This window comes from Bubalus bubalis, chromosome 8 (assembly GCF_019923935.1).
Source record: "Bubalus bubalis isolate 160015118507 breed Murrah chromosome 8, NDDB_SH_1, whole genome shotgun sequence".
Lineage (NCBI taxonomy): Eukaryota > Metazoa > Chordata > Mammalia > Artiodactyla > Bovidae > Bubalus > Bubalus bubalis.
The window spans coordinates 77,446,571-77,463,001 of record NC_059164.1 but is presented as its reverse complement, the minus strand read 5'-3'; the positions used below and the strand labels follow the sequence as shown (position 1 = coordinate 77,463,001).

Here is a 16,431-nt window from a genome sequence, read left to right as displayed (position 1 = left end):
GTACATAATATTATAAAATATGAGGGCAGAAAGAAGCATGGATAGATCTCTTAAAAAACTGCTACTGACATATGTAAAGGCTACATCAGTGCTAATCAGATTTTAATATACATACAAATCACCCAGACATGGTGTTAGAAGGCAGATCTGATTCTGCAGGTCTGGGTGGGGCCTGAGACCTTGCATTTCCAACTGGCTCCCAGCTGACGGTGATACTGCTAGTCCACAGATGACCCTGTTAAAAGAAAATTCTGAGACAGTTACAAAAGCTGATTGGAACTTCATTAAAATCCAGAAGGATATGGCTTCCAGGTTGCTCTGTTTGTGCTTGACATTTTCTACAATCTTGCTCCACTTTAAGGAAGCTGGACATGGGGAGCATGCATGGAAGTGAAACCATTAGGCTGTGTTTTGGGGAGCTCAGAAGAGCACCAATCTTTTATGTTTCAGCATAGAAAGAATTCAGCAAGAGACAAATTGATAGATAAGAAGTGACTTATTAGAATAGGATGCTTGTGAGGCTTACAAGAGGGCCAGCTTGAGAGTGCTGCACCAAGAACTTAGTGGACTATAGTTTAATAATCAAAGAAAAAGTAGGGAGGGGGGAAGACTGCTTTCTTCCTCACTTTTGAGTAGACATCATGCTTCCATCATCACCTCTTCCTCCGTGTTGGCAGGGAGTTTTCTTGTCCCTCCATGGTCGAGCTGGAATGTCATTGGCACTATGGAAAAATTATTTCAGGTTTCAGTACAATGAGGTTCTTTCACTTTGAAATGTCACCTTCCCATAAATTATTGTTTTTTTATGTGTGCAGAGAGTGTGTCCTAAGGGTCATTAACTTACTAAGCTCCCTGGGCAGGATGTGGGTCTCATGCCACCGGTGTTTTATTGTTTTGGGGCATAACTCATTCTTGTGCTGCATGGCTTGTTGCTAAGCGAGCCTGCTTGGTTTTGTGGTTAAGCGAACCTGTTTTCTAAAGTGATCATTAACTTACAGAGGTCTTCCATATTTTTTCTTACAGTTCCCTAGTGGGATTAACTATTTAATTACCTACTTTGTCCCTTTACTCAGTTCAGTTCAGTCGCATAGTCGTGTCCGACTCTTTGCGACCCCATGAATCACGGCACGCCAGGCCTCCCTGTCCATCACCAACTCCCGGAGTTCACTCAGACTCATGTCCATCGAGTCAGTGACGCCATCCAGCCATCTCATCCTCTATTGTCCCCTTCTCCTCCTGCCCCCAATCCCTCCCAGCATCAGAGTCTTCTCCAATGAGTCAGCTCTTCTCATGAGGTGGCCAAAGTACTGGAGTTTCAGCTTTAGCATCATTCCTTCCAAAGAAATCCCAGGGTTGATCTCCTTCAGAATGGACTGGTTGGATCTCCTTGCAGAATCCAAGGGACTCTCAAGAGTCTTCTCCAACACCACAGTTCAAAAGCATCAATTCTTCAGCACTCAGCCTTCTTCACAGTCCAACTCTCACATCCATACATGACCACAGGAAAAACCATAGCCTTGACTAGACGGACCTTTTTTGGCAAAGTAATGTCTCTGCTTTTGAATATGCCATCTAGGTTGGTCATAACTTTCTGTCCGCCTCAGAAGTTGCATGAGAGTTGCAACAGAGTTGCTCAGGGTTGTAACCTGTGTCACAAAGGTTGTGTGAACCCCACTCTGGAGAAATAGTCAAAGAAAAGACCTTGACCCAGTTATGAAAAAGTAGATATTTGCTGTTAGGAATGAAAGTTTCTGGTGCTTTTTTATTGTTTTTAAGTAATTCCCTACTCAAAGCACTTTTTCCACTGACAGTTATATTGGAGAAGAAGGCTAGTTCCATAGAGTTTGTGGTTTTACAAGGCTAGTTCCATATTACAGGAATTTTTAGGACTTCAGGCCCTGGAGGCAGCATCTCAAGAAACCCTGAAAGAATTCCAAGGAGGCAAGGTGGGGAACCAGATTATATAAAAGTTTTGCAACAATGGGCAGGTAGTCTGAATGTCAAAAAATTATTGTTAATCATAGAAAACCGTATACCCCAAGTTAAGGAAGTTAGCAGTTTTCTGTATATGGGAAGATAGTGAGTCTGGACTCGCTGAAATCACTCCTTTGATGTGCACCTGCACCTCAGCTCTTATCAGGCCCAGTATCCTTTGTTTTTCACATCCTGAGTTTCCTCAGGGCTCACCTTGGGGGATGGCTGCTGTCTAAAGCTGCTCCATGGCAGGTATTCTTCGCCTTCGTGAGTTCCTTCAGGGCTCATCAGCGCCTGTTGGAGTGCTGCAACTGCTGATGATTGTGACATCCTTTGTTTACTGATATGGCAGGCAATATTCCATTTCTGTTTAGCAGTGAAAGTCACTAACACTTTTTGCAATTAACCAGGCTCCAAGCAGATGCATCTGAAAATTTCAGCCAAGGGCTACCTCATTGCTAAGTTTCTAGGATACCTTTTATATAGCATATGATAGCAGACCTGCAGCATATCTTGAACCTTGGAGTGTTTTATATATTGCTTTGTTTTCTAATGCAGGGAAGATTATTAACTGTGGTAGATATTCAACACTTCAGAATTATACTGGGGAGAGAAGCAGCTGAGCTAAGTGGATTCAAAGTAAATAATCCTCTTCACTCTGATATTGCCTTCACTCAACCATGGTCATTGGTGAGGAAATATATTTTATAGTCATAGTGGGAAAGGGGAGGGAGAATTTCTTCATGGTATGATTAAATCCTGATAAGCTTGAGTGATTTTCAAAAGAATAATGACAATGAAATATATTAGTGTGGGGGAGTCATGGGTTGAGAATTATTTCTCATAAAGTATCCAGTTGGTCAGTGATGTATTTATAACAAGAATAATTTCGGTTCCTCATCTTCTAGAGACTGTCCAAGGACCAGAGAGCTTGCAGCTGTAGGATAAATTGAGAAATGGCTCCTCTAACAGCCATCCCAACTGGGGAAGTCTCATGGTTTACAAATAAACCCATCTGTACACACAGCCTTTTCCCACAATGCTTACCCTCCATATTCTAAACTCTGCTCTACCTTGTTTAATTCCGTTAAGTTTGTAAAGGAGTATTCTACACAAACTATTTATTTATTCCTGATCTAGGTCCAGTCTTGGTTTTTGACTGCTGATAGGTTCACTGGGTGAATTAACATTAAATCTCAAACTGGAGTCTATCTCAAGTATCATTCTTTATTTTTTAAATTTTTATTGGAGTTGCTTTACAGTGTTGTGCTAGTTTCTACTGTACAGCAAAGTGAATCAGCTATATTATATCCCCTCTGTTTTTGGACTTTCTTCCCATTTAGGTCACCATGGAGCTCTGAGTAGAGTCCTCTGAGCCTTACGGTATGTTCTTATTAATTATCTGTTTTATACATAGTATCAAAAGTGTATATATGTCGATCCCAGTCTCCTATTCTTCTTGAGACCAGACTGGAATAAAACATTTCCCTTTCCATGTGCATGCTGAGTAGGACCTCCATGCAAGTACCTACCAGGCAAGACTGGAGGAGGGGGAGGAGGTGGGAAATGGGCGATTGATGTCAGGGGTGACCTAGCTGTCAGCTCTTGACTCCATCTGTCCATCCATTCCTAGCTTTGACTAACATTTACATTTGTGCCAGAAAGTTCATCTGGGTTTTTCCATAAGGTCTTACAGAAAAACCTGAATGAACTTGAACAATAATGGAACAATATATTCCATTTTCTATGTATTTTTAGCATTATGGGTTTCTAACTTACTGTCGGTATATAGCACATGCTGTGATTTTTGTCCATGCCTCGCAGGCCACTTGCTTAATCATCGTCTATACTTAATCTGCACTGAGTCTATCCAGTGCCTCACAAGCCACTTACTATGCCTTATATTGCTTATGCATGCCATCATTTTATTTGCTTTTCTTGTCTCTGTAGCTGAGTTGAATAATTTCAAAAGATACAGCAGATTCACATAATGCAGTAAAATAGGAGGACTGATGGGAAAATACAATGTGAAAAACGCATTTTTTATGGCTTAGCCTAAAATTGCTGCGGCTTTAACAAATGGTACATTACTGAAGATTCTTTTTAAAGAAGTTCTTCAACTAATTCTCCTGATTGTACATTATTCATTTTAAGAAATTGGAAAATACAGAAAAGTATAAAAAAGAAATGAAAATCATCCTTGATACCCCCACCTTGTGTTCATCAATGGCAACATTTTGGTGTGCTATATTTTTTTAGTCTTATTTTAGTAGACATCTTTCCTTAACTGTTAAGATTTTACATGTTTTTCTGTATTTTGGCTTTCCCCTAGATATTACAACATACAACATACACATCTTCCTGCCATTAATTCATTTAATGGTGCAAATAGATCTTAGAGTTTGTAACTCAGTGAATCATGTCCTTCTTTTTGGATTTATTGAGTGTTTCTATAATGTATGTAGCCCTGCCTGAATGGATTTATGCATAAGGCTTTTTCCTCTCATACTATTTACGAAGAATGGTGGTAGGATAACTATTTGAAAAGAACTAACATTTTTAAGGCTTTAGACATATGGAAAAACTAGATTCCATTAGGATTGTTTCCGCTTGTATACCCATGGTTCCTGAAGCTAGAAAGGTTGGATTGAGGATATAGTCTAATTTCTGCATTTATTGGGAATTTAGTCTTGTGTTAAGTGCTGACCTAACATGAGATTTTCTGTCTTTAAGAATTTGGGGTACTCTGTCATTCTCCGATTAGAAGCAGTATATGCTGCTGCTAAGTCGCTTCAGTCGTGTCTGACTCTGTGCGACCCCATAGACGGCAGCCCACCAGGCTCCCCCGTCCCTGGGACTCTCCAGGCAAGAACACTGGAGTGGGTTGCCATTTCCTACTCCAATGCATGAAAGTGAAAAATGGAAGTGAAGTCACGCAGTCGTGTACAACTCTTCGCGACCCCATGGACTGCAGCCTACCAGGCTCCTCCATCCATGGGATTTTCCAAGCAAGAGTACTGGAGTGGGGTGCCATTGCCTTCTCCGGAAGCAGTATATAAAACACTAATAATCCCCATGTGTGTGCTCACCTCCCCCTCTTTCCCTTGTTTCCACAAGACCTCACCAAATTTCAGAGATGCTGTCTTTCCTTGATTAGCTCCCCTCTCTTTAATTCCTTGTGGCAACCCAGCTCTGTGCATACAGCCAGGCAAATGTCTCAACAGGAGCAGAGGTGGTGTTTTAACCTATTATTACTTTCCATGAGCCAAAAGGTGGGCTGTGGCAGCAAACGTTAAGCCCTCTGCTAGCTCCTGTGAGGCAGGTTCTGAGAGAGTTTGATCTGAAGGAGACACTGAAGAGGAGGCAAGCCTATTGTTTGATGAGCAAGAGTTTTTTTCTCACAGAAATTTGTAAATCTCTCTATTCCCATTGCTGTTGCAACAGGTATAATTTGTTTTCTAGACAGAGGGACACCTAGATGATAAAACTGACTTGAAAACTATAGGGAACTGTCACTTGTTACTAATTCTACATATCTTGAAAGAAAAAGAATCGTTAATGATGTGATTATTACTGCGGTTACAGGCTTATAAGGGGGGCAGTTAACTTGGGTCACCCGAAACAGCGTGGCTGTGTTCTGTGCTTTATGTGAGAAAGCTGCACAGTCCAGGGTGAGCTCTGTTACCTTCCACGTGTTTCCTAAGAGAACTCTCAGCTTGATCACACACAGAAAGGCACCTCCACTAGGAAAGACCGGCGGGGCTGCTGGTGTACTTGGTACTTGAACCCAGGTTCCCGGGTGGAGCCAGGTCCTTCCCTCCTCTGCTTCAGAGGGCAAATCTCATGGGATGTGTTGCTTCTCAGGCTGGCACCATCAGTGTTAAGATAAATGGAAATCCTTTCTAATGACATGACTGACTGTCTTCCTTCCTCCCTGATTCTATTAGAAGATAGTCCTTTTTGTTTGTTCTTAATTTTGACATTTTGTAGGACTTCAGTTTTTTTGGTATTTAAAATTTTTTTGTTATTTTAATTCAAAAAATAGAATGTCTCTTCACCCGATTTTATGTTTTTTAAATTAATTTTTTATTGGATTATAGTTGATTTACAGAGTTCTGTTTTAGGTGTACAGCAGAAAGAATCAGTCATACGTATACATATATCCATTCTTGATTCTTTTCTCACATAGGTCATTACAGAGTATTGAGTAGAGTTTCCTGTCCTATACAAAAGTTTCTTATTAATAATAGTTATCTATTTTACATATAGTCGTGTGTAGAGTCAATTCTAATCTCCCAACTTATCCCTCCCCCTACTTCCCTCCTGGTAACCATAAGTTTGATTTTATCTTGACCCAAATGTGTCTTACTATTTCTAAGACAATTATTTTATTAAATATCTAGGGTTTAGACAGGATTGTTCACATTCAGTTGTTTTGCTTTGTAGGGAGTGAACTGCACTTTGGTGACAAACAGCCCCTGAGTGACAACCTAATCCAGCATTTGTGTTGTCCAAGGCTGGGGCTGTCGCATTTCCCAGCTATTTGGCTCTGACTCTCAGAAGGTAATTGTTTGTGCATGAAATCTCCTGCCTCCTTGGTTCAACACCCTCAGAGATGCAGCTGCCTGCTCCAGGGTCAGAGCCATCCTGAGTCGGAGATGTAACTGGGCTCAGATTGAGATGCTAGGAGTGTGAGTTCAGTGGCTTCTTTTACCATACATCTTAGCTAATAAGTCACTTCTGTTGGTTTTTAATTAAGTTTTAGAGTTAAACTGCATACCTTTATTTACTGAAAATTTAAGCCCTTGGTGGGTTTAAAACCCTAAAGAATAGTTTGTGATAAGAAAAAAAATAAATTACATATAAGAATTTTATTTTTCCTCTCCACTTGAGCTGTTTTTTTTTTCCAAGCATGTGTGCGTGCATGTTCGTGTGTCTGTATGTTCATTTCATAAAAGCCCTCATTCATTATAGGATTGTTGTTTAGTTGCTAAGTTGTGTCTGACTCTTGCAATCCTGTGGACTGTAGGCCCCCAGGCTCCTCTGTCTGTAAGGATTTCCCAGGCAAGAATACAGAAGTGGGTTGCCATTTCCTTCTACTGGAGATCTTCTGATCCAGAGATCAAACCTGTGTCTCCTGCTTGGCAGGTGGATTCTTTGCCACTGAGACACATGGGAAGCCTCATTATAGGATACCAGTGAGCTATTTTGAGGACAGGTTCATCTATCTTGAACCCACTCACATAGTCCAGTTAATTCTTAAATAAAAGGAAAATGTATTATTAATTGGAACATAAAGACATCCCCTCCCTAGTCCTAGTGTACCTTTATAAGGTGGTATAGTCAAAAGGACAACTGTTAGAAAAATATTTCTTATTCTGTGTACATTCAAGGAAACTAGGAAGGAAGAGAAAGGAAGAAAGAAAAAAGAATTTTTTTTTCTTTTGGGGGTATCAGCAAGGCTCACTGTCTTACCATGTGAGGCACTCATTAAGTGAGAGGGAAGCAGAAAGCTCCTTCCTCCTTAAACACATTTTCTGTATAATGACCTCATATGAATTAGAGAAAGGCACTGCTTCCTTAGAACTCTCTGTGGCATTTGCGGATGGCCAGTACTGCAGCCATGACATTAAAAGACAGTTGCTCCTTGGAAGAAAAGCTATGACCGACCTAGACAGCATATTAAAAAGCAGAGACATCACTTTGCCGACAAAGGTTCATCTAGTCAAAGCTATGGTTTTTCCAGTAGTCATGTATGGTTGTGAGAGTTGGACTATAAAGAAAGCTAAGTGCCAAAGAATTGATACTTTTGAACTGTGGTGTTGGAGAAGACTCTTGAGAGTCCCTTGGACTGCAAAGAGATCCAACCAGTCCATCCTAAATGAAATCAGTCCTGGATATTCATTGGAAGGACTGATGCTGAAGCTGAAACTGCAATACTTTGGCTACCTGATATGAAGAGCTGACTCATTTGAAAAGGCCCCGATACTGGGAAAGATTGAAGGTAGGAGGAGAAGGGGATGACAGAGGATGAGATGGTTGGATGGAATTACCAACTTGGACATGAGTTTGAGCAGGCTCCAGGAGTTGGTGATGGCAGGGAAGCCTGGCGTGCTGCAGTCCATGGGGTTGCAGAGAGTCGGACATAACTGAATGACTGAACTCAACTGAGTACTTATATGCTACAAAGCTGTGATATCTGCTGAGTGAATGGCTCCCCTGAAGGTATACATGGGCATCTGGACAGCTGCGGGCAGTGACCCTGCAGAGAGGGCAGAGGGGTCATGACCCAGGTGGTTGCTATGAGTCTTCTCTCTTATCTTCCCCAGCCCTGAGCCCTTTCCTGATTTCCTAAATCTATGTAAGGCTCTGTCCAGTGAAAAAACTGGTGGGACATATGCTCATCATCAGGGCTGGTGGTTATAGGGAGATGATGGAACAGGATGGGGGGTTGGGGACCCTATTATCAGGGCATCCCCTTCCAAGACTGGCTCCATAATTTATGAGGCCCAGTGAGACATGAAAATGTGGCATACCTTGTGAAAAAATTATTCAGAATTTCAAGGTGGTGATAACAGAGTGGGGTTCTTCCAAGTGCAGGTACGGGTCTCATTGCCCATGAGACTTACCCTGGACCCTAGTGGGCCCTTTCAGCTGTCAGTATCTTGTGCAGTCTGAGCAGAAAAACCCACATCTTCATGGCTCTGCCTCTGACCCTCAACACACACACACATACACACACACACAACAACAACTTCCCAGGATCACTTTGGACCACAGACAATTGTAGAATGGAACCATACTTTTCCATTATTCTTATTATGAAGACCCAACTGTGTATTGTCTTTCTAAAGGTTCTAACGGTGTGCTTCCTATTTTGTGTCTCTTCAATAATGCTACATGCATTCCTTTCCCAAGTCCAAAGCCTTGAATGGCTTCATAGTGTCTATAGAACGAAGTCCAAACATTCTACCTCAATGCTCAGAATTCTCTAGGCCTTCATTCCATTCTTCCTCTCTCTACTCCTTTATCCAGAGAAGCTAAACTGCCTCTCACTCAGGGATCATCCTCTGTGATTCCCTTCGGATATTTGGAATATTCTGTCATGCCTGCCTGTCCTTATTGCCCCCTTTGGCTCACAGATTTTTTTCAGCTTACACTGTGTATCTCTGTCCAGATAGTTGCTGCAGTAATGGTCTTCAAAGTCTTTCACACAAGTCCTACCTAAAATTATTTTTTTTAAAGTGTAGCTTTATGCACTTTTAAGTTGACATTCAAAAAATGTTCTTTATTAAGTCTAAACAGTTGCAAAGTATGCTGTGCTGTGCTTAGTAGCTCAGTTATATCCGACTCTTTGCAACCCCGTGGATGGTAGCCCTCCAGGCTTCTCTGTCCATGGGGATTCTCCAGGCAAGAATACTAGAGTGGGTCGCCATGCCCTCCTCCAGGGGTTCGTCCCAACCCAGGGATCGAACCCGGGTCTCCCACACTGCAAGCGGATTCTTTACCAGCTGAGCCACCATACCATTTCTAATTTTAGTATTGAGATTTTACAATAAAACTCTTTATTTTTTAAATATGTACCCAGTGGAATCTAAATATTATAGTACTTCAGTAGTCACCAGCATGATTGATTAAATACTCGTAAAGCTTTCCTTTAACAGTTGGACATTTGCATTACACTTTGTCCCCTGGAACTAATAGTTCTAATTTCAGTGACTTCATTGAGTTTTATTCTAATATAAATATATTATTATGCAAGCAACTCTTATTCATCATTGTGTCATATTTTGTTGCAACAAAACTATGTACATGAGTAGGAATTAAGTTTTTAAATTCCTTATGAACATTTAAGTTTTTCTATGTGTTAAAAATATGAGTCTTCATATTGTTGCAATTATGATTAGTACACAATAGATCACAACATAAATATAAGTCTTTAGCAAGAAAAATATAAAATTTTATTAGAATTGTATCTCTTAGTAGGAAGGGGCATTTATCTCTCCCATGTTCATCTACCCATGGATGAATATTATTTACTGCTAGACTAAGACAGTATTTAGTATCAATCCTGTGTATTTAAAAAAAGTCCATATTTAAAAGTCATGAGAACGGTTTTCAGCTTTAATTCTGTTCAGTTGTGGAGACATGGTTATAATAATAATCTGTGAATGAAATGGAGAAGACGTCACTTGATGTCACTCAGTTTTTTAAAACTCATTCTGGGGTCCATGGCAAAAATCACAAAAATCATTTTTAAAAAAATGATTTGAATATAGTTGGTTTACAATGTTGTGTTAGTTTCAAGTGTACAGCAGAGTGAATCGGTTATACATATATTCATTCTTATTCAGGTTCTTTTCCCATATATGTCATTACAGAGTATTGAGTAGAGTACCTTGTATGATACAGTAGCTTCTTATTAGTTGTCTATTTATATATAAAGGTGGTTCTAATAACTGGATTAGGTTCTCCTTCTATTTGTTTCTATAGGTATAGAAACCAACTGACTTTTAAAAGGACTGGATTGGCCCAGTCATCAGAGTCATTTATTTCCCCTCTTTCTGGAATGTGTAACAAAAAAGGCTTTCCTAAATGAGTATTAGTTATACCTGTCACTCACTTCAGAGGCACCTTCTATGACTTGATCTGTGTAGTTAGAAAATGTAGGATTGAAGTATTTTGAATTTAATGTGCCTCTGATAATGTGATACAATATTTTTTAATCCTACATTTTTAATGTTTTTCTCAAACTTCAGAGTTGCCAATTTTAGCTCACTTATGTTGTTCTAGGAAAAATGACATACAAGAGGATGGTCAGGTCTCAGGTCTCGAGTGAGTCCCTGGGACGGCCCACCGTGTGAGAGTCTTTGGCTTTGGGCAGGAAAAGAATTCAAGAGTGAAACACAGTAAAGTGAAAGCAGGTTTATTTACAGAGGTACATACTCTGAAGACAGAGGGTAGGCCTTCTCGGAAGGTGAGAGAGGTGGCTTCAGGGCGTGGGATAGGCTCTGAAAGTGAGAGTGGCCCTGAGATGTGGGTGTGGTTAGTTTTGAGGGGCTGGGTGATTTCGTAGGCTAACAAGTGGGAGGATTATTCCAACTGCTTTGGGGAAGTGGTGGGGATTTCCAGGAACTGGGTCACTGCCCAATTTTGGCCTCTTAGGCTCAGTCTTGGTACTATCGTAGTGCCTGCGCATGTGCCATTTAGATGCTAAAGTGTTACAGTCAGCATCTGATGGGGCTTAAGGTCTACAGGAAGTCAAATCTCCCACCATCTTGCACTTAGCAGGTTCTAACTGGTTTTGTCGAGTCATTAGTTCCATGAACTTGGGCAAACTTCAGGAGATGATGAGGGACAGAGAGACCTGGCGTGTTGCAGTCCATGGGATCAGAAAGAGCGGGACATGACTCAACAACTAAACAACAACAGCAACAACATTAGTTCCCTGTGCTGTTTTTAATGGTTATGTGACTCTTTTCATGGTTGCACCCTGCCTCCTTGCTTCCTGTTTAATTGGTGAAATAGTCACTTTTAACCAAATGTACAAATCAATTAGTCAAACCAGATTTACTCTGTGTCAGAAAATTTTATTTTTCTGTTTTTTTCTTTTAGATTCACAGTGTGTGTTAACACATGTTGCTGAGACAGCCATCTCACTTCTGAATTCTCCTTCTGAGATAATTACATAGATAAGACCCTGAGCTTTGCCACACATCTCTTGTTGATGAAATAAAGCCCTCTACCATCAATATTTTGTACAGTGCTGTTTGCTTTGCTCTTGTGGGAGTCTCCCTCAGGAGCCATGTACTACTTGCCATCAGTTGGAAAATAGGAGAGGAAGGGTCTTTATTACCAGTTAGTCTTCCCATTCGATAGTATATCTTATTACCTAGCCTGGCACTATGAGCTAAAATGCTCATTTCTGACCCTGTGTTTCCATGCTTTGCCCTTAACAAAAATTATTATAAAACTTTGCCCAAAGCACCTTGATTGAAAAAAAAAGCTTCAGGAGATGTTCACATTAGCCTTTGTTTTCCAGAAGATTTTATGTCCACAGTCAGTGTAGGATTCATGATGAGGGACAGATAGACCTTCAGTTTTTTTGAAATGTGGAAAAGAGTGCACTGGTGAAAGGGGAAGTGTGTGCAAATCCATTTTGAAAACTGAGAACATGAAGTGACAGCCTTACTCTAGGCTGATTCTTTTCTTTCTTCTGGGTTGCTTTATAAGGATAAATCCCCAGGAAGTAGATTACTAGACTTTTTTAGACAAGAGCTTTTTTGTTGCTTGCAAAAATAAAGTCATTTCAAATGGGTGACTATGTGGTCATCAGTAATGTAATGTTCTATGCATTGCTCCACAGTGTTGCAAGAGTTGGTATATTTTAATGTTAAAATCTTCAGGAAATTACCCCTACTTTATTAAGTTATATGTATTTAATATCTGACTCTCACGTAGTAATAGCTTGTATTCATAATTTGAGCTGTATATTGCTGAAAAAAGCAAAAATTGAATTATAAAACAAATCTCTTTGCCTTACTCAAAGGATTTATTTTGAAATAATTGCAAATGAAATTTTATTTAACAAGAATACCGACGGGGCTATTTAACTCAGGGGTATGAATAATTCCTGCATTTCTTGGCAGATTATGTTTAGAAAAAGTTTACCTATCCTTGCACCACAATAGATATTTTTGCTTGCTTCAATAGGAGGTGTCAAAGCAGCAGATTTTGTTGTTCTGTCATTGTGTAAGTTCATTCTTATGATGAAGAAATCATTGACAAAGGCTTGAAACTAAAGATTATTTTGAATGAATCATGCATGCATAGTTTATTGAATAAACAAGTCATCTAAGCAGTGAGATCACTCCATTTTTTAAATCAAATTTCCAGTCAATTTTGTTTAAGAAACCGTAACTCATTTTCTTTGTGAATCAGTTTGTCCAGAACTGTATTGTTTGCAAGATGGCAGTTAAAGGGAGCAAGGCATTATCAGAATCCAAGACAACAGAAAAAAAAAACCTTACACTCACTTATTCATTATACAAATATTTATTGAGTACCTTGACTCTTCTGATAACCAATTGTACAAGATAGGCATAGCCTTGCCTGGATGGAACTTACAGCCCAGCTGGGGCTGTCAAAGAAAAACAAAGGTGGCCACTAGTTAAAGGCAGTGAGACAGATTTTACTCAGTGTGAGTGCAGTAGGGGAGAGAGACTGCAGTGTAACCTTAACTCAGTTCTGCCAAAACAAAAGGAAGAAGGCCTTTGAAACCTGGGGCTGCTTAAAGAAAGGTAATAAGGATGTTAAGGGGCGGGGGGGGGTGAGGGGAGTTAGGCTGATGATTAGGTTCCCTGGGTTTGTTGGGTGATGGTTTTCTGGAGGAGAAATAACCTCATATCTTTGCATGTGTGCATGTGAAGTTGCTCAGTGGTGTCCAACTCTTTGCGACCCCATGGACTGTAGCCTACCAGGCTTCTCTGTCCATGGGATTTTCCAGGCAATAGTACTGAAGTGGATTGCCATTTCCTTCTCCAGAGGATCTTCCCGACCCAGGGATCAAACCCGGGTCTCCCGCATCATAGACAGATGCTTTACCGTCTGAGCCTGCAAATAGGAGCAAGGCAGTCATAGAAGTTAGGGTCTTACTCTTCCACAGAAGTTGGGAGACAGGAGTATCTCCCAGGTGTCCGCATCTGAGAGGTGGCTTCTAGGACCTCTAGGAGACATTTATGGGTGGTAGAAGATTTACATCTAGAAGAGGCAGGGGAAAGATTTATAATAGCAAACTCTCTAAGTGCCTTAGGCTAGAACAAACAGTTAATTCTGCAGCATTGAGTTTTCTCAGGCAGCATCATCATAGAAACACAACCTTGAGCTGATAGGAACTGTGCTAGTGTTTGTTCAGATCTCTTAGTGTTTGTGTGTGGGAGAGGATGTGGGGGGAGTGAATAAAATTATGCTGGGTGTTGCACTTCTTATAGGCCAAGGTTGAGTCCAAGTGGAGAACTGGGTTCAGGAATCTAATAACTAAAGTTTGGTCAAGAAAAGCGTCTTTGTCAGGATACAGCCAATTAAAACAAGGCTGATCATGTCAGTGCCCAGAAGGCTGTGCAAGTTGTACACTGCACAACTCTAGAGGTGCCATTTACTTCATAGTCTTCGTGAAAGACTACCTACCCATGAGTTGTGCAATGCATAGCCTACAGAACTGCATGCAAGAATCCTATGACCACAACTACTTTAGATGGTAAAAGAAATTCCCAGTTGGTTCTCTGTAGTTCCATCTTGGCCAGTGAGTAAGTTTCCTTCTATCTTATCCCGACCCATGATATGTAACTCCCTCATTCTCATTTTGGGGAGAGTAAGTCTGTTGGACTGTTTGTGATCAAAAGTTGCTGGGTAGTGGATGCATATACTGAGCAGAGCTCAGCCCCAACTTCTTTTCATCCTGTCCTTTGGTCCTACAGGGAGAAAGTTTTTATTTACTTTCCCATCCAGGACATCCTTCTGCTTGGAGACTAAAATCTCTATAAGCAGACATCATCTGACACCTACAGCTGGGCCTCCTTCCTGTCTTCTTTTACCCTTTGCACTGGGGGGAACAAATTAAAGAACACAGGAAATACACAGACAAATACATCTAGATGAGCCTCTGCCAGGAACACTTAATGGAAAAGATTTAAAGGTTCTGATGGGAACGTAAAGGAGCTCTGGAAACAAGATACCAGGGACACATCAGCCAGGCTGCAGCAGAGACACAGGAATCTTCCAGGAGGCATCAGCACTTCCCTAAACAAGGGTAGGTAGGCAAAAGGGAGGAAGACAGTGCAAAGGGAGGGCTGGATGAAAAAGCTTGCCATGCTTGTTGTTTGTCTTCCTTTATTCTTCTTGCCATTGAATCAGTCACATTTTCTTTATGGTTTTATCCCCTCTCCCAGGAAGTAATGTGTTTTGTTTCAGTTCATTTATTGGTTAACTTTACATTTTTAAGAGGCATAGTTCACTTTACAAACACTAAAACTCATTAATCTCTCCATTGTCCTCTAACAACACAAAAGCTTTAAAATGCCCAGTTCCTCCTCCCTTGTCTCCCATATTTGGCACTGCTTTTATTTCCTTCTTTTCATAAACGTTCAGTTCTGGTCATTTATCATTATTTTTACAGTCATTTCACATTTAGATGAACCAAAGTGTTCGCCAGTTTCTTTGATTGGTATGGTGTCTTAAATCCAGTTCACTTCTAGACTCAATATCCTGTATGCTAGAATAGTCTGTAAACTAGAGTGGGAGATGCTCTCAGTCTTTGTTATATCTGAAAGTTAACCCTTGCTCTTGAATTACAGACTTGCTAAGTATCTAATTCTAGGCTAGCTGCTCTATTTTTCCTTGGCACTTTGCATATATTATTACATTGTCTTCTGGAGTCTTTTGTTGCTTAGGGAAATAATGTGCTTTTGTCTAATTTGCACTTTAGAGAGTTTTTCCTTTTCCTTTTGGTGATTTTTTAAAGTATTTTTCTCTGTATATTCTGTAGATTATCTTGTACCAAGGGTCCCCAACCTCTGGGGTCTAATGCCTGATGATCTGAAGAAAAGCTGATGTAATAATAATAGAAATAAAGTGCACAATAGATGTTATGCCCTTGAATCATCCTGAAACCATTTCCCCACCCTCCAGGCCCTGGTCCATGGAAAAATTGTCTTCCATGAAACTGGTCCCTGGTGCCAAAAAGGTTGGGGACCACTGCCTTATGCTGACTGGGACTCACTGTGCTGCTGCAAATCTTAGGAATTATATTGTTCTTCATATATGGAAACTTCTCCACTGTCAGTCCTTCAAACATCACCACTCTCCCATTTTTAGTCTAAGTTTTTAGAACTCCTGTTAAGACACGGTGGACATTTTTCATTCTTCACTATTATTTAAACCCAATTTTCCATATCTTTGCTTTTTACTTCTGCTTTCTGGGTGATTTTCTCATATCTATCTTCTAATAGGCTAATTCTCTGAGTTCTCTTCAGCCTGTGTGTTGATTTATATGTTTTCATGACTATGTATTTCATATGTAGACTTTCTTTGTCTCTTTGGCAAATCAGCTTGTTCTTTTTCAGTAGGATCCTATTATTGTCTTATGAGGCTTCCCTCTTGGCTCAGAGGTGATGTGTGCCTTCCTTTATCTCTTTGAACAATTTAAAGTGATGTACTTCATTTGTTAAAAAACAATATTCAACCAAGTAAATTTGAAAATATAGTTGGCTTTATTTAATGATTTGTGAATTGGGCAACATTCTACCTAGCAAGCAGAGGACACTCCAAGGAAGAGTTCAAAATGGGAAACTTTATGGAAAGAGGATGGGGCAAGTGAATTATTAGCAAAAGAAAAGAGAGGGTTATTTGGGGCCAGGTCATCTCTTTTTTAAGGGAAGGGAATTGCAAAGGTTTTATCAT

At 40.3% G+C, this 16,431-nt stretch overlaps 1 protein-coding gene across 3 annotated transcripts in view; it reads left to right on the top strand.

Annotated features, from left to right (window-relative positions):
* The window catches only part of HECW1 (HECT, C2 and WW domain containing E3 ubiquitin protein ligase 1), a 490,597-nt gene that overhangs the window by 86,628 nt on the left and 387,538 nt on the right, over positions 1–16,431 (top strand). Inside the window, exon 1 of one of the 3 annotated variants that reach the window (XM_025291385.3) lies at positions 13,110–13,274. The exons of 1 other annotated variant lie outside the window; for it this stretch is intronic. The gene's annotated coding sequence lies outside the window, so the exon portion shown is untranslated. Of the gene's footprint in view, positions 1–13,109; positions 13,275–16,431 lie in introns of those variants that run through there. One more of the 3 variants, XM_044946810.2, reaches the window with a different exon arrangement.